The sequence below is a fragment of the Sciurus vulgaris genome, assembly GCF_902686455.1.
Source record: "Sciurus vulgaris genome assembly, contig: HiC_scaffold_150_arrow_ctg1, whole genome shotgun sequence".
NCBI classification, from domain to species: Eukaryota; Metazoa; Chordata; class Mammalia; order Rodentia; family Sciuridae; genus Sciurus; species Sciurus vulgaris.
This window is the reverse complement of record NW_027632903.1, coordinates 55,273-73,774: the sequence shown is the minus strand read 5'-3', so window position 1 is coordinate 73,774 and position 18,502 is coordinate 55,273. Positions and strand designations below refer to the sequence as shown.

At 43.1% G+C, this 18,502-nt stretch overlaps 1 long non-coding RNA gene across 2 annotated transcripts in view; it reads right to left on the bottom strand.

Moving 5' to 3' along the window:
- The window catches only part of LOC306652229, a 50,324-nt gene that overhangs the window by 29,351 nt on the left and 2,471 nt on the right, over positions 1 to 18,502 (bottom strand). Inside the window, exons 2-3 of one of the 2 annotated variants that reach the window (XR_013761327.1) lie at positions 14,384 to 14,501; positions 9,527 to 9,610 (exon numbers count right to left, since the gene is read on the bottom strand). This is a non-coding gene — a long non-coding RNA (uncharacterized lncRNA). Of the gene's footprint in view, positions 1 to 9,526; positions 9,611 to 14,383; positions 14,502 to 18,502 lie in introns of those variants that run through there. The other variant, XR_013761326.1, reaches the window with a different exon arrangement.

Sequence of the window (18,502 nt, the reverse complement as noted above, 5' to 3'; positions counted from 1 at the left end):
CAAAGGTGGATACACTGGCTCAAATCCTGGTTTTGTCAGCAGGGCTGCATTCCCTCATGCAAACCTCAGGTTCATTTTCTAGGCTTTTCCAGCTTGTAAGAAGCCAGAGATATTCCTTGGTCCATAGACCTGTAACAAGAACTTAGAATCTTTTCTTTGCCTGCTAATGCCTAGTGCTTGGTTGAAAGCAGGAGTAAAACTTGGAACCTCTGTCTCCATTTTGCATTCCCCTCCATTGCTCCAAGTCACCTTGGATTCCAGGAACAAAGTCAGATCTTATAGACTTCATTTGAGAAGCAGAGGCCCCTGCCAGGCAACAAGAGCTTCCTTACTGCACAAGGCCTTGCCTGACCAGTCCTGAGATAACCATCAAAAGAGCACACCTGGTCAAGAGGTCATGCTTTGGAAACTCTGCAAAGCCTTCCAAGCCCCAATCCTCATCCTCACTCTCTTTCTATAAAACCTCATTTCAGACACTCAATTCAGGGCTGAGGAGATGGGTCCCCTCAACCTCCCTACAGATCTTCTTTCATGCTTTTGACCTGGACATTTTCTGCTTGGTTTTTGAGTTGCCAGACCTGGTTTGTTAGATCCCAGAGCCAGCCTTCTGGCCTATGATGCCCCTAACAGCTCCCTCTACTTCAAATCAGGGACTGAATCAGTTTGGGTGCAGTTTACAACAGCACCCTTTCCCTGACTCTCCTTCCTCTCAGCTTTATTCAAAGACATTTTTGATCATATTGTGTCTAGAGTGATCTCATCCCTGACCTCTGTGATTTCTCTGTCATACACAAAAGTGTGTTCCTGGGTTTCAGGGATGAGCTGTGGAGTTATAGGAGGAGGATTCTTCTGCCCACATGTTTTAACACTTGCTATACCTATTACAACTTTACTAAACTTATTAAAGAAGAAAGTTAATCATAAATCTCTTGGCACTTTTTAAGATACAATTTTTATGGTAATAGGAAGGAGATGAATACTTGCTATTAAAACAAATCATGCATAACAATTTTTTGCTTTTTAAAAACTATTTTTAACAGGGGAAATTCAAACTCTAACCATTTAACCCTACAGTACAATCTCTGCATGTCCAATAACAATGGAAGCTTCAGTTATCTTTAACATAGTCATTGGGCCCTACCTGAAGGAAGAGTTGTCATAGCAAGGGCAGATTCAGAAGACAAAAGAAAGTGTAAATCCATCTTGTATTGTCAAGTAGGTGGCCATTTTAGGTACTCTGTGAGGAGGTGTCTGGATTTTAAGGATCAGGGAGTAATTGTCCTAAATTTATATACATAAACCTCAGAGACTTAGGAGTAAATTTGTCTTGGTTCTTGACCTTAGAAGTCTGTTTTATTCTCCCCTCTCCACCCTCCCTTGTTGTGGGTTAGCATCCACATCTGGCTATTGGTTTTGAGGAGTGGCTTATTTCATTTAACATGATATTCTCCAGTTCCATCTATTTTCTGGCAAATGCCATAATTTCATTCTTTGTTTCCTAGAACTAAGTTTGTTTATAAAATGTGGGGGGTTCCTGTTTTATGACAATTTTATTTTGGTGAAAAGACAAATACAAAGGCCTGGGATGTATTTCCTTGTTTGCCTTATTTTCATGGTTCTGAGGATGGAGCCCAGGACCTCTACACTTTAGGCAAGTGCTCATCCTCAAACTGAACCAGCTCAGGCCTGGTATTTTTTTTTAAATGTATTTTCCATTAGCACACTTGATAAAACAAACCTAGAAGTATTTAAAATAATTTATCCAAGAAGTGGATCAACTTAAAAATCAAAAATACATGATCTGCATTTCATTGACTGATGTGTTTTAAAAGCCATCCATTTAATGATTTAACAAGTATTTACAACACACCTTTCATTCTTTTAGATGGTGAGAGTGGATAACACAATAGGCACTGATCCTCACCCACACAGGGCTCAATTTCCAGACCAACAGTCAAACAAAAGCAAAATGAACCTGTAGCCCATCAGGTGGTGATAAGAACCAGGAAGAAACACAAAGGCATCAAGAGCAGTCCTCTGAGAAGGTGGCCTCTGCACCAACCCCTGAAGCACACAGGATTCAGATGTGTGGAGGGGCCTGGGCAAGGGAAGATGGGGATGGAGGTCCTGGGCTGGAAACACTGAGAGGGGAGAGAGGATCAGCAAGGTGACCATGGGGCTGCAGCCCTGTGACCAGCACACTGGAGGGGGTAGGAGCCAACTTCAAGATAAGAGTTAGAATAGACTGTCACACAATGCAGGCTTCAGCAGAAAGTGACCTGGTTTGATGAGGTCCCCCAAAGTCACTTTGGTTATTATGCAGGAGACTAGGGGTACAAAGAGAGACCAAAGAGGATGCAAGAAAGTTCTCAAACTGGCCTGTGCTGACACATCTTTGTATGAAACCCTGATGTACATCTGCTGTGTCCTCATGCTGCTCATTCCCATCTCTATCATCTCCACTTCCTATGCTCTCATCTTGTTCACCTTTCACCGCATGCACTCTGCTGAGGGCTGCAAAAAGGCCTTTGCCACATGTTCATTCCACCTGACTGTGGTCAGCATTTTCGACAGGGCTACCTTCTACACATATGTGCTGCCCCTGTCATTCCACACACCTGAACAGGACAAGGTAGTGTCTGCCTTCTATACCATTGTCACACCCATGCTTAATCCTCTCATCTACAGTCTCAGAAACAAGGATGGCATGGGGGCATTGAAGAAGGTATTAGCACACTGCATACCTGCTTGGAAAGTAGACAGAAGTGAGGCATAGAGATTCAGTAACATGAGGACAGGTCTTCCAAAGAACATCCTCTGTGTACCCGGTTTCCCCAGACTACTCTCTCAGCCATCCAAAGTCTATTTCAGTTAAGGGGAGTGCTCTCCAGAACAGATACCACCCAACAAAGCTCCTAAAACCCTTATTAGAGCTAAGCCTCATTGTCAGAAATTTCCTCTAAGAACTCTGTAGATGCCCGACCCCAGCAATACAACAATTTGGTTTGTCCAGACAAAACTGTACTTCCCATTTCATCTTACCTTATGTTGGTGTAAAGGGAAGTAGAAAGCTTTTTCAACCAGCTTCTGTTTTAGGCTACTCCAGCTTCCAGATTGGTGCTGGTAATCTAAGTGAACACTAGAATTTCAGAGTAGAGAATCTTCTGGTAAGCTAAATCCAGATGAGAGATAGTGCCTACTGCTCCACACAAATTAAGCACACTCAAATTCTGTGATTTTTAAAAATTTTGTATTTGTTCTAATTATTTATACATGGCAGTAGAAGGCACTTATGCATTTTTGATTAATCATAAAAAATGTAGAATAACTTCTCATTTTTCTGATTGTACATATTGTAGGATCATATCAGTTATGCAGTCATATTTGTATATGAGGTAATAAGGCCTGTTTCACCCACTATTCTTCCTACCCCCATACCACTTCCCCTCCTTTCACTCCCCTCTACATAATCTAAAGTAAACCTACTCTTCCCTAGCTCTCCCCTTCTGCAGTACTTAAAAACAAAGAATAGAAAAGAACAAAACAAACAAACATACAAACAAACAAAAAAAACCCTAACAGACAGGCCCTGAGTAGTAATGACTGCAGGAAGAACCTCCAGGTCCCACTAATGGACACCTACTCCTACAGTAAAAGTGGGGAATTAACACAAAGTCCGTAGATACCACACTATGAGAGTTCTCAATCTAGAACAATCTAGGATATTTTGGAAAGAGAAGGCTGTGCCTTAAAATGGTATGAAGAGAAATTCATACAAAAATAGATGCATAAAACTCAAAGAAATACAAGAAATAAGGAAAACAAGGTAATGCCACACCATCCAAATTTCATCATTCACTACCAACTGATTCAAAAGATACTGTAGTGTATAAAATACCAGATAAAAGTTCACAAGCATGATCATAAAAACAATCAATGAATTCTGAGAGAACACAGAAAAATAACTGAATGAATTAAAGAAGTAAATACAGGCTATGAATAAAGAATTTGAAAAAGAGATAGATATATTGAACAATAACTTAGCAGGAACTTAGTAATGAAGGGCTCAATAAATCAAATAAAATGTTCACTCAAAAGTCTCTCTAATAGAGTAGACCTTACTAAAGACAGAATGACAGATCTGGAAGACAAAGTGGCTGGTCTAGACTATCCATATAGTAGTATAAAAAAAGAAAATAAGTAATTAAGATCAAAGCATACAAGAACTCTGGGTCAACATTAAATTTACAAATCATTGGAATTGAAGAATATTGTGAGATAGAAGCTAATAGCCTGTAATTCTTCTTCAGCGTAATACTGACAGGACATCTTTGAAACCTTAAGAGTGAGATGGACATCTAACTATGGGAGGAACTCAGAACCCCAAATAGACAAGATCAAAAAAGAACCTCTTCACCATACATTGGAATTGAAATGAATAATATATACAGCAAGAATAGAATTTTTAAAACCTCAAGAAAAAATAAATCCTCTCACATTTACAGGGGAGTCAATAAGAATTACTTCTGATTTCTCAGCACAGAAAGATTTAGAATCATCTGTTTCAAGCCCTGAAAGAAAATAACTGAGGGCTGGGATTGATGCTGAGAGGTAGGGTGCTTGCCTGGCATGTGTGAGGCACTGGGTTTGATTCTCAGCACCACATAAAAATAAATGAATTGAAGGTCTATCAAAATCCAAAAATATATTTTAAAAAAAGAAAACTGTCAATCCAGATTACTATATACAACAAGGTTATCATTTAGAATCAAATAAGAAATAAAATAAGCAGAAACTAAAAGAATTAATGACTTCTAAGTTGACTCTACAGAAAGTGTTTGAATAAATACTATGTGTAGACTTGTAAAACAAATCATGAGTTCACATTTGAAGACTCATGGGCAAATGAGAAATAGCACCAAATTAATCATCAGAAATAAAGTGACATGAACTAATCAACATCTCTCAGTAATAACATTACATTTAAATGCAAAGGATTACAGAATAGATTTTAAAATAAGATATATGGCAAAGGCAATTTACTTTCAAAGGCTGAAAGTGAAAAGAATTGAAATTTATATAGCATATAGTTGAAGTGCCCAATAACCAGGAGTAGATAATCTCATATTTTTTTTAAAAAGCATATTTCAAGCAAAAGACTTAGACAAAGAAAGTAACATCAAACTAATAAATGGAATAGTCAAATAATAGCATATATTTCTAGCAAATTTTTATTCCCCAAATGTTGGTGTACCTAATTACCTAAAACAGATATTACCTGAATTAGAGTCTACATTACAGACTCCAGTATAATAATACTGAATTATTCCAACTCACTTGTCTCATCAATTTACAGTTTATTATTCTGATTTGTATATGAGATGTCCACACAAAACTCCAGTTAATACAGGCATATTCAGAGATGAGATGATTAAATTATGACAGCTGAACCTAATCTGTTCTACTTTGAATGGATGCTGGTGTGGTGACTACTGGCAGGTGTAGTGTGGCTAGAGGAGTAATTCACTAGGGTCATGGTCTGGAAATTTGTTCTTCCTAAACCCCTTTATCTCCCTCTCTTTTGTTTTCTGATCCCATCACAGAATGAGTGGATTTCCTCTGCTGGGTCCTTCCCCTACAATGAGCTGCCTCCCCATGGTCCCACGGCAATGCAATCAGCTATCTATGCACTGAGACCTCTGAAAACATGAGCACCAAATGAACTTTTCCTCCTCTAAATTGCTCTTATTGGGCATTTTAGTGGTAAAAAAGTTAAGTAAATGTGAATATTGATAAAACATCAGAAAATCTGAAACCTTATTATAGTGGTTTTCAGAGTAAGGATTATACCTATGAGTGACTGCATAAGAAAACAATAAATATCCCAAATAAACAACCTACTGATGTATTTCAAACCCTCAGAATGTAAGGACAAATCAATTCCAAAATCAGTAGAAGGGAGGAAATAACTAAGTTCAGAGCTGAAATCAATGAATTAGAGAATAAAAAAGGACAAAGGATCAAAAAAAACAAAGAGTTGGAAAAAAAGGTGTTCAAACTCAGCCAACCTAAACAAAACAAAGCAAGAAGAACCAGATTAATAAAATTAGACATGTGTTACGGTTTAGATATGAGATGTCTTAAAAAAGCTCATGTGTGGTACAATGTAAGAGACTTGAGAGATGAAATGATTGGATAATAAGAGGTTTAACTTAATCAGTATATTAATTCTCTGATAGTAATTAATGGGATGGTATCTGTGGAAAAGTAAGGTATGGCTGGAAGAAGCTGGTCCCTTGAGATGTGGCTTTGGGGATTATAGTTTGCCCGCATTAGCACAGGCCTCTCTCTGTTTCCTGATCACCATGACCTGAATAACTTTCCTCCAGAACACACTTCCACCATGATGTTCTGCCTCGTCTCAGAACCCCAGAAAAGGATATCACCATCTATGATTGAGACCTCTGAAACTGTCAGCCCAACGTAAACTTTTCCTCCTCTAATAGTTCTTGTCAGATCTTTGGGTCACAACAGCAAAAAAGCTGACCAAACCAAGATGACAAAGGAAATATCCCCACAGACATCACAGAAATTCAGAGGATCATTAGAGATGATTTTGAAAACTCACAATCCAATAAATTGGAAAATCTAGACAAAATTGATATATTTTTAGACAAATATACAAATCCTGCCATTTTTGATTGAAGAGTACAGAGAAAACCTAAACAGGCCAATAAATAAAGATGAAATAGAAGCAGTAATAAAAAGCCATCCAACAAAGACAAGCCCAGGACCAGACGGATCATTGGCAGAGTTCCACCAGATCTTCAGAAAACAATTAATGCCAATTTTATGGAAACTATTCCATAAAATAGAAAGCAATGGAATATTTCCAAATTCATTCTAAGAAGCCAGTATCACACTCATACCAAAATCAGATAAGGACACATGATGGAAAGAAAGTTAGAGACCAATATCCAATATCTCTGATGAAGTTAGATGTAAAAATTCTTAATAAAATATTAGCAAATCATGTTCAACAAAATATTAAGAGTATTTGATATAATGATCAAATTGGTCTTAGCCCAGTGATGCAAGGATAGTTTAACACATGTAAATCAATAAATGTAAGTCACCACCTAAATAGAATTTAGGACAAAATCATGTAGTCATCTCAATAGATGCAGAAGAAACAATCAAAACAATCCAGCACCCATTCATGACAAAAACACTGAAGAAACTAGGAAGAGAAGGAATTTACCTCAATATCCTGAAGGCTAGTATGAAAAACCCAAATGAATCAGAGTGAATGGGGAAAAAGTGAAAATACTTCTTTCAAAATCTAGAAACATACAATGATGTCTAGTCTCACCACCTCTATTCAATATAGAGATGGAAATTCTAGGCAGAGTAATTAGGCAAGCGAAGGAAATGAAAAAGATAAAAAAAGGAAAGAATAGTCAAATTATCACTATTTGTAAATGATATGATCCTATACCTAGAAGACTCAAAGCTCCACCAGAAGACTACTAAAGCTAATAAATTCAACTAAGTTGCAGGTTGCAAAATCAAGATAGAAATCAATACTTACCTATATATCAGTAATGAATCTGCTGACAAAGACACTAGGAAAACATTTTCATTTATAACAGCCTCAAAAAAGAAATACCCAAGAATAAATCTAACCAGGAGATGAAAGGCATCCACAATGAAAACTACAGAACATTGAAGAAAGAATTTGAAGAAGACCTCAGAAGATGGAAAGACCTACCATGAGCTGAAATAGGAAGAATGTTGTCAAAATTTCCACACTACCAAAAGAAATATACAGTTTCAGAGCAATCTCCATCAAAATACCAATAACTTCCTTCATAGAATTAGAAAGAACTGTCCTAAAGTTCATTTGGGGAATTAAAAAAAAAAAAAAACAAAAAAAAAAAAACAGAATAGCCAAAGAAACACTGAGCCCAAAAAGTAATGCTAGAGGGATCATAATACCTGACTTCAAATTATACTACAGAGAAATAGTAACAAAAAGTACATGGTACTGGTTTAAAAGCAGACATAGAGCAATGCTATAGACTACAAGACACAGAAACAAATCCACACATCCATAGTCATCCAATCCTTGAAAAAAATTGCCAAAAACATGCACTGGAGAAAAGATAAGACTTTTTAACAAATAGTGCTGGTACAGCTGTTTTCCCTATATAAAAGAATAAAACTAGATTCTCATTTCTCAACCTGCAAAAATGTCAACTCAGAATGAATTAAAGACCTAGGAACTAAACAAAAACTATGCAAATTCTATAAGAAAACAGGGTCAAAACATTTCACTATATAAGCACAGGAATTTTTTTTCAATGGGTCCCCTAAAGCTCAGGAAATAATGCCAAGAGTTAATATATGGGATGGCATCAAATTAAAAATCTGTAAGCAAGGCAAGTATTTAAGAGTGTGAAGAGAGAACTTCAAGAAAGGGAGAAAATCTTTGCTGGCTCTTCCTCTAACAAAGGATTAATATCCAGAATATACAAGGACCAAAAAAAAAAAAAAAAAAAGATGAACAGCAACAAAAAAAAACTAAATGAATAACACAGTTAACAAGTGAGCAAGTGAGCTAAGCAGACAGTTCTGAAAAGAAGAAATAGAAATGTTCAAAAATATATGAAATAATATCCAATATTAGTAGAAATTTGGGAAATGCAAATCTCAAATACGCTGAGATTTTCTTTCACTCTAGTCAGAATGGCAATTATAATACAAGCAATAATAAATGTTCACGAAGATGTGGGGGAAAAGGTACACTCATATATGTCTGGTGGGACTCCAAATTAATGCAACCATGCTGGAAAGCAGTATGGACATTCCTCAGAAAACTTGTAAAGGAATTACCCAGCTATCCCACTCTTCAGGCTATAACCAAATGACTTAAAATGAGCATACTACAGTAATGCAGTCACATCAATGTTTACAGCAGCTCAATTCACAATAGCTAAACTATAGTACCAACTTAGGTGCCCATCAGCAGATGAATGGATAAAGAAATTGTTGTACATATACACAATGGAATATTACTCAGCCTTAAGGAGGAATGAAGTTATGACTTGTGCAGGTAAATGCATGGAACTAGAGAATATCATGCTAATTGAAATAAGCCAATCCCCAAAACCAAAGGCCAAATGTTTTCTCTGATAAGCCATTGCTGATCTGTAGAGGGGGTAGGAAAGAATGGAGGAACTTTGGATTGTGCAGAGGGGAGTGAGGTGAGGAGTGGGGCAGTGGGGGTGGGAAAGACAATAGAATGAGAAATACATTACTACCCTATATACATGTATGATTACACTATTGGTGGGACTCATCACCATATACAACCAGAGGAATTAGAAATTATGCTCCATTTGTGTACAACATGTCAAAATGCATTCTACTGTCCTGTATATCTATATAGAAAGAATTTTTTAAAAGAAAGAAAACAAAACAAAAAAAAAAAAAAAAAGAAGAAGAAAACAGCCAGGCATAGTGGCACATACCTATAATCCCAGCAGTTGGGGAGGATGCTGCAGGAGTATTGCAAGTTCAAAACCAACCTCAGCAATCTTGGGAGACTCTGTTGCAAAATAAAATGTAAAAAGGGCTGAGGATATGACAGTGCAGATGTGGCTCAGTTGTTTTTGCCAGTTATGTTGTATATTTTGACTGAAAATAACATGGGAATTGAAGTTGTTTGTCATTTAGGGGTCACAGTTACAAAAAGAAAATTCACTTATTGCAGGAGGACATAGTACACACTTTTAGAAAAAAAAAATTTCCCAATAGGCAGGCAATCATGTTTCATATTTCATATATGATATTTACTTGCAAGAGTCTCACTTTCTTTATAAAAACAAATCTGAATTTCAGGGAGGAAGGATAACACAGAGAATAAGTAGCAGAATCAGAATTTGAACTCAGAGATGATTTAACATCCTATGCTTTTCCTTTGAAACTTTAGTGTGTAATTAGACCCCATGTGTGCTGATGCAAAGTGCCATTCAATTGTTTATCCAGGAATTTTCGATAATGCCAAATATGAGTACTTGAGTATAGGCACTGCAGTCAGTTTGTTACATTCTCCAATACATCCAGCAGGTTTTAAACCCATTCTAGGTGCACATCAAACTTTCATTTACTGTAAAATTATTTTATATTTGTGTATCTATGCATACACCAATAGCTGCAAAGCTCAAAGCCATATGTGTCTGAAATATTAGCATCCAACCATCTTTCAAATTCTAAGATTATTCTGTTTCCTCTGGAGTTCCTAGCACCCAGAGATGGGGCTGTGCAGAGACCAGGGGGCAGGAGTAGAATATAATAGAGCATTTGACTTAAAGTAGATGACCTCCTGTCCAAGTATTCTCTTTGCTTCCAACTTAGTCAAGTCACTGATGTGTCTGAGGGTCAGTTGCTCCAAATTCAGTATGCAGCAGCTTCAGTACCAACACACATTTCTCAGTGAGTCAGAAAAGGATCCAGCATTCAATCCCCAGGTTTGTAAATGATAGTTCACAAAGGTGCCAAAAACACATTGCCTTTCAGTCCTCTGCTGGCCTCCGCCTCAGGGAGCTTATTTTGGCTTGGCTTGTTGTAGCCTGAGGCAAAGTTCGAGTGCTCAGGCTGAGTCCTGAGCAGCTGGGAGCAAGGGCCAGGGGAGAGGCAGGCTGAGTGGAGGCTGCAGGGCCTGGCCTAAGGAGGGCTGGCGGTGGGTGTGCCAGTGCAGCCAGGGGCTGATCCATGCCCTGGGGCCAGGGCAGAGCTGTGGACCACAGCTGCCCATGGCCAGGAGGCAGCTGGCCTGGGGCAGGTGGGCCAACAGAGCACAGGAGATCACAGTGGGCCATGAACAAACTCCCTTTGAAAAACAGGCTTCCTCTGAGGGTCAAGATGACCAGGCCCAGGATGGGACCTTGGATGGGAAAGAGGAATACAAGAAACAGCTACGTGGCCATAGAGACATGGAAGAGACCCAGCATGCGGTCAGAGCTGCCCCTCCGCCCTGAGCCAGCAAGGCCATGATTGCTGTTGCCGTTTTCTCTGCTAAAATAAAGGGGCATTCCAGAGGCACATGGCCACCTTATTTCAGAGAGTTTATTCTCTTGTACCAGCTGAAAACTTCTGCCTGCAGAATAATTAGTAAAGGAGAGAAAAACAGAAAAGCGGTTAGGCTGTGGACCACAGGAGACGCCCCATCTGTGGATGACGGGATCGCTGTGAGGGCTGAGGAAGTAATGTGGGCTGGGAAATGCCTGGCTCCTCCTGACCTTGGGGGTCACTGCTGACCAAGCCCAGGAGGAAGCACTCAGGATGGACTGGCCCATGATGAATAATGATGGGGTCTGGCATGCAGCAGAGCACTGAGGTCAGGAAGGCCGGCAGTGCCCCGGGAAGACCCTCAAGAGCCCTCCCCTGCCGCCTTCCACCTGCTGCCCTGGGACCCTCTCAGAAGCAGGTTCTCCTGGTCTCTTTCTGCACCCCTCCTGGGCTCCCTGACCCAAGGGTGGATTGGCCAGCAGTAGGAGGTGGTGGGTAGAGCCCAGGCTCCAGTGGCTGAGCGGTTCCCACATTGTTTTAGGGAAGGGAAGAGGGACAGATGGCTTTCCAATGTATCCAGGACTGTACTTAGAGAGCAGCAGGCCAGTCTCACTCCTGACACAGATCTAGCCAGCTGGACACCTGCCAGGGACAGTGTGTAACACCTGACCACAGACCCCATGGCAGGTGGAAAGGGCACCACTGGCTACCTTTCCTGACCAGGATCTGCAATGAGAGGAGAACCCAGCACAGGTGGCAGAGCTACACAGCCACACAGGCAAAGGGCCAGGTCTCATCAAGCATGAAGAACAGGGTTCAGAGGAACAGCACCCTCTGTGGAAGGCTGAAGAAAACTGAAGGCATTTCTTTCATGTCTTCAGTGAGAATGCTCAGAACACAGGCTGCAGAGAACCAAGAGAGGAGATGGGGTAAAGAGGAAGACTGCCCAGAAGACAACTGGGTAAGGACTGGCAGGGAACAGGAAGATGGGACACAGGAGGATTCAGAGAAACCACAAAGCAAGCTGGGGATTTAGGTCTCCATGGAAGCAAGCAGAGCCCACTGGCAGTAGGAAAGCTCACTGCAGACCTGGGATCCCTTCCTGGGGCTTGCTGAAAGCCAGGGCAATTCATAGAGAAGCTCTGTTAGACGCATGAAGAGCAGAAAGTGCAGAGAGCTCCCACAGTGAGCAGAAGCCTGTGAGACTCACGAAGTGTGGCGAGTCTCCCTGGCAGGTGCCAGAGCATTCAGGGTAAACTGCACATCAGCTGAAATGGAGGTTCCCAGATGGTCACTGACCCAGATCCCTCAGAGTGTGTGTGGGTGCAGCCTTTAGTGCAGGACCCTGTGCCAGACACGAATCACTCAGAAAGACAGCAAGGCCTTTCTAAACAGTCACAGAGTGCAACCATGAATCCACGGTACCTGAGTGGGGGACACAGCAGGGGTGCTCCTGGCACAGGTGTGCAACCATACACGCAGTTTCACCACTGACGGAAAAGTTCCCCCAACACCGAGGAACCCCTACTGGTTCTTTACTGCTGTAAGGCCCCAGACCTCACTTGACATGTTCTAGAGCATTTCTAGGCAGGGAGGACAGTCCTCCCTGGTCTTGCACAGTGAGAGCTAGTCCTGAGGTTGGCAAAGAACTCCAGCAGAGCTCAGATCTTAGAAACACCAAGTACGGCCACCAGAGAAACCAGACTTCAAATTTACACATTTCAAGTCCTAGAGTGAAAATACATATGCATTTAGAGATAGAGAAAGGCCAGAAGAATGTCGAGGAGTACTAGTGAGCCATGGCTGGAAAGTCCAGTAAAGATGGACAGAAACCAAATATGTATTTAAAGCTTTACCAGGGCTGGGTGTGGTGGCACATGCCTGCAATCCCAGCATCTTGGGAGGATTAGGCAAGAGGATTGCAAGTTCAGGGAGACTCTGCCTCAAAATCAAAGGGCCAGGGATGTGGCTCAGTGGTAGAGTACTCCCTGCTTCAATCCTGGTACCCAAAACCACCAAACTTCACAAGGGACCTGTGCCCCAGATGGAGAATCAGTGGTCAGTGCGTCCCTAGCTTTGTGGGCACCTTGCAAGGAGCAAAGTCAGCATGTGACCCTCATTCCTGTCACCCACCCTCATCTGGAACCCAGGAGTTGGAAAGAAGAGCCACTGTTGTTATTGGCAACAGGAAGGTTTTCTCCTCTGCCCCTCTCTCAAACAGCAAATCACAAAGAGCCAAGAAATGTGAACTGTGGTGTCAGGGTATACAGTCAGCAGCAAAATAATACTATTATGAATATAATGAATTTCTATACATCAGCAATAATTAGAAAGCTGTTCAGAATAATCATGTGACATAAAAATAAAAGTCAATAAACATGATGAAAAATACCCTTTATCCAGCCATATGTTTACTAAGGAAACAAACCAAATAAAAGCACTTTCTTTTCCTAGATGAACAATCCGATATATACTCTAAGGATGCCAGTTCACCCCAAATTGACTAGCAAACCACATGAAATTCCCACACACACAAAAAAAATCTTCCTGCATAGTTTTGTGAACTTCACTAATTTATATGAAATGGGATGTGGAAGTTCACCAGGGTAAGGAAACAGGAAGCCTGAGTCAGTGCCAGAGACAAGGCAGAGTTCAACAGAGCAGGCAAAGATAAAACCAGAGTGTGCAGCCCTTTAGTGTAAGGCCACTTGCACCTTAAATCAGTGGAGATGAACTGAACCAGAATAACTGCTCAACTGTAAACAGATAAATACATTGGACACGTAGAACACCACATATCTATACAGACTCCAGATGAATTACTACAACAGCAAAGTCATAAGAAACTAAGGAAAGAATATTTAATACATACATATCTGGTGTGGAGATGGATTTCTGTAAACATGATATCAACGTAGACACACTAAGGAAAAATTTGATGGATTTGGCAACCTAAAAATTTCATACCGTTTTCATGTTAAAAAATAGGAGAGAATGATAAGTTGGGGAAAATACTTAAAACATGCAGTATCCAAAGGCTGTTAATTTTCTCAATATGTAAAGAGTACTTGCAAATCAATAGAAAAAAGGTTATCTCCATGGAAGAAAGTATTATGGATACAAATAGGCAATTCAGAAAAGACTAATAAGCACCCTGTTACCTCACCGGCTACAAGAGAACACAACCTAAACCAGGTGCCATTCTTTAAATGGTAAAAAAAAAAAAAAAAAAAGCAGATTTTCCAAAACAAAACAAAATAAAACACTCAGGTTGTCAGCTGTTGCTAGGAATTAAGCATTATTTCTGTACCTTTCTGATGAGTGTGTCCTTTTGTGTGAAATCTCAGAAGAGCAGATCTTCCATGTGTCAGGCGTGTCTTAGACCTTTACCTCCTTTGGATCAGCAATTCTAACTCCTGACTTTTCTCCTGAGGAAACAATCAAACAGACACACACTAAGAACTGGACCACCAAGAATGTGAATTGTAAGTTTTAAAACCAAACCTGGGGAAAACAATGGAGTGTTCATCAAGACAGTGGTTTTAATTGAGTCGATTTAAAAGTAGTGACTACATTTCCATAAAGCATCTCTGTATAAATCCAAAGTCCCTGTAGTAAAGCATCTAATGACATGGGGACATGCTCATGGCATAATCCTAAGTGAAAAAGGCAGGACTTGAATTCACAGACATTGTGATCTCCATGTCATCTTGTAAAAATGAACTTTGTTTTGAGCCACCCTGCACTTCCTCTTCTAACTGAAGAAGTCATATCTAACATAGTCTGAACAAAGAACATAATGGAGGCTGCACAGAAGCATCCAGACCAGGGACAGTCTGAGAGGTGGCTCGGCTTGAGAGCCAAGTGCAGAGGAAGCATTCCCATCCAAGCTGACCTTGCAGGCATGGTGCTGGGCACCTTGGCCTCCACCTGTCTGTTAGCCTGTATCTGCTAAAACTCACTTCTCAGAATGACACTTGAGATCCTGCCTAGCAAAGCAGCCCACAGAGGGTAGTAAGCAAGTGTCAGGTGGGATGTGCTTTGATGGCGGCTGACTAGTGTTAAGATGCATAGGTACAGAGGGGGAGCCCACGCAAAGGTGAGGCATCTGGGCAGTGGGGCCACAGGAGTCCTAGTGTCCGTGGGCAGGCAGGAGCTTCAGGGAGGGGCAGAGCACCTGCCACAATTTGCTGGGCCCCTCTACTGAGCCAGCCAGAGCCCAAGGCAGTTCCCAGATGGCTTCTGCTGAGCTGAGGCTGAGGTCCTGCACCAAGATCCCTGGCATATCCTAGTGTGGGAGAACACAGGTCTCTCCACCTTTCCTGATAGAGAGCTCACATGCTTACAGGTGGGAGTGACCATGTGGCTATTGCTCCCCAGCAGCGAGGTCAGTGCTGCTTTCCCCAGCACCACTGGGATCTGGCAGGACACCTCCCCAGGCCATCACTGTGCATCCGTCATTTCTGGTCTCAGCACAAACTCAGAGTTTTCCAGAGGCCCAACCTCTTCTTTCACCCACACAGAGGGCACAGCTCAGGACTCTGGGGGACAGAGATGCCAGCCACAGCTGGGCCCAGGGCAGGCGCTCCCCAAGGTCCATGGTGACACCCACTCCCTGGACCAGTGTTGGGCATGCTCTCTGCCTCCATGCCCAGCAGTTTTGGGGCTCTGTGTTCTTGGCAGGGCTCATCTTCTCTGGGCAGGAGGGCTGGCCAACCCTCCTTCACTCTTCTTCACCTGACCTTCTGAGCTCCCATTTCCCACCTGGCCCCATCTGGGGCCAGATCAGGCCTGCCATAGGTCCAGGTCCTGGCAGGGGCTGGTGTCCAGCAGAGAGGGAAGCAACCCTGGCAAGGGCAGCCAGCAGTCACTAAGGATTGTCCACAACCAGCACCAGGGATCGGCCTTGGACCGCTTCATGCCTCCATCAACTGAGGCCCTCCAGACATGGTCTCAAGGCCCCAGCACCCTAGTGTAGTTCTGTGGGCTTGGGTCCCTGACTCTGTGCTCCAGGGGAGCACCTGGACAGCATGCCCACTCAGGGACAGAGCAGGGTGAGACCGGGGCATACTGGACATTTTCAGCTGGCCACCCATGTCCCCTGGTCACTCTCCCTACCACGCCCACCTGATACCTCCCATCTGCTTTCTTTGGTTTGCTTCCTGCCTTCTCTAAAGCTCTATAAGGACCTTGCATCACCACATGGGAAAATGCTTCCTGCAAGTGGATTAAATATGAGTGATTCTGGGAGCCGGGTATCTGTGCACCTGCACAGGTGTGGCCTGCTCCTGCCTCTTCCCGCCATCTGCCTCCCATGTTCCATCAGTGTGCATCTTGTCCAGAAAATGGCTTACAGCCTCAAATCTTCTCCCGGAAAGGAGACAACTCCTTCTTGCAAACTGAGTGGGTTGTGGTGGCTGAGGGCTCAAAGCCGAGTGCTGGCTGGGGATACACATGGGCCAAGAGTGGACACAGGCAGCCAGAGTCCTGCAGGGATCCCTGAGCCAGGCGAGAAAGAAGCCAAGGGAGTCTGCTGCTGCTCAACACCATTTCCCTTCCCATCCTGCAGCACGAGATGAAAGCAAGTGAGCAGGGGCAGTGTGATGGCCACTCCGCTCAGGAGTTCCAAGGCAAAAGGTCCTGGAAACAGGTTGGCCTCCACAGCCAGCAGGGAACCCTGGTCAACCTGTGACTGGTTTCCCAACCCATGACACACATTTGCTGTGTCCTCTATGCTTCTCTTCAGTATGAAGGAAAAAGAGCCCATGGAGGCCTTGCTCACAGAGGGCGAGCTCACAGAGGCTGTGCTGTCAAAGACCTAGTTCACATAGGCAGTGCTCACACAGGCCAAGATCAGAGAGTTGGTTCTCACAAAGTACGAGCTCACAGAGGCCAATCTCACAGGGGCTGTGCTCACAGAGGCAGTGCTCACAGAGGGCTTGCTCAAAGAGGTTGTGATCACAGAGATCTTGCTCCCAGAGTCCAAGCTCACAGAGGGCTTTCTCAGAGACCATGCTCACAGAGGCCTTACTCAAAGAGTTTGTGCTTACAGAGGCCGAGCTCACAGAGGCCTTGCTCACATAGGTGGTGCTCACAGAGGCTGTGTTCACATAGGCTGGGCTCACAGAGGGCTTGCACACAGAGGCCTAGCTAACAGAGGGGTTGCTCACAAAGGCCATGATTACAGAGACCTTGCCCACAGGGGCCAAGCTCACAGAGGACTTTCTTAGAGGAATGCTCAGAGGCCGAGCTCACAGAGGCCATTCTCACACAGACCATGCTCACAGAGGCTGTACACAGAGAGGCTGTGTGGACAGAGGCCTTGCTAATAGAGTTTGTGCTCACAATGGCCAAGGGCATAGAGGCCATTCTCACAGAGGCCTTGCTCACAGAGACCGAGATCACAGAGGCCAAGATCACAGAGGACATTTTCACACAGACCGTGATCACAGAGGCCTTGCTCACAAAGGCCATTCTCACAGAAATCAAACTCACAGAGGCCTTGCTCACAAAGGCCATTCTCACAGAAATCAAACTCACAGAGGCCTTGCTCACAGAGGCTCTGCTTGCAGAGACCTCGCTCACAGAGTCTGAGCTCACACAGAACGAACTCACAGAGGTCATTCTCAAACAGGCCATGCTCAGAAGCTGTGCTCGCAAAGCCCTTTTTCACAGACACCTTGCTCACAAAGGCCAAGCTCTCAGAGGCCTTGCTCACAGATGCTGTCCTCACAGAGGGCTTGCTCACAGAGGCCATACTCACTGAGACCTTGCTCACAGAGTTCATGCTCACAGTGGCCATGCACATAGAAGCCATTCTCACAGAGGCTGAACTCACAGAGCTCTTGCTCACAGAGGCCTTGCTCACAGAGTTCAAGCTTACAGAGGCCATGATCACAGAGGCAGTTCTCACAAAGGCCATTCTAAGAGGCTGTTCTCATAGAGGCTGTGCTCACACAGGCCTTCCACAATGAGGGCTTGATTACAGAGGCCTCGAAGAGGCCTTTTTCAGAGAGGCTTTACTCACAGAAGCCTTCCTCACAGAGGGCATGCTAACAGAGGCTGTGCACATAGAGGCTGTTCTCACAGAAGCCAGGCTCACAGAGGCCTTGCTCACACCTTGGTCATGGAGACCTTGCTTGCAGAGTCCCTGCTTACAGACTCCAAGCTCACAGAAGCTGTGCTCACAGAGGCATTGTTCACAGAGGCTGTGCTCTCAGAGGCCTTTCACACAAACACCTTGTTCACAGAGGCCAAGCTCACAGAGACCTTGCTCATAGAGTCTGTGCACACAGTGGCTGTGTGCAGAGAGGCTTTTCTCACAGAGGCCGAGGTCAAAGAGAGCTGTCTCAAACAGGCCGGTCTCACAGAGGTCTTGCTCACAGAGTGAGCTCACAGAGGCCATGCTCACAGTGGCCTAGCACACAGA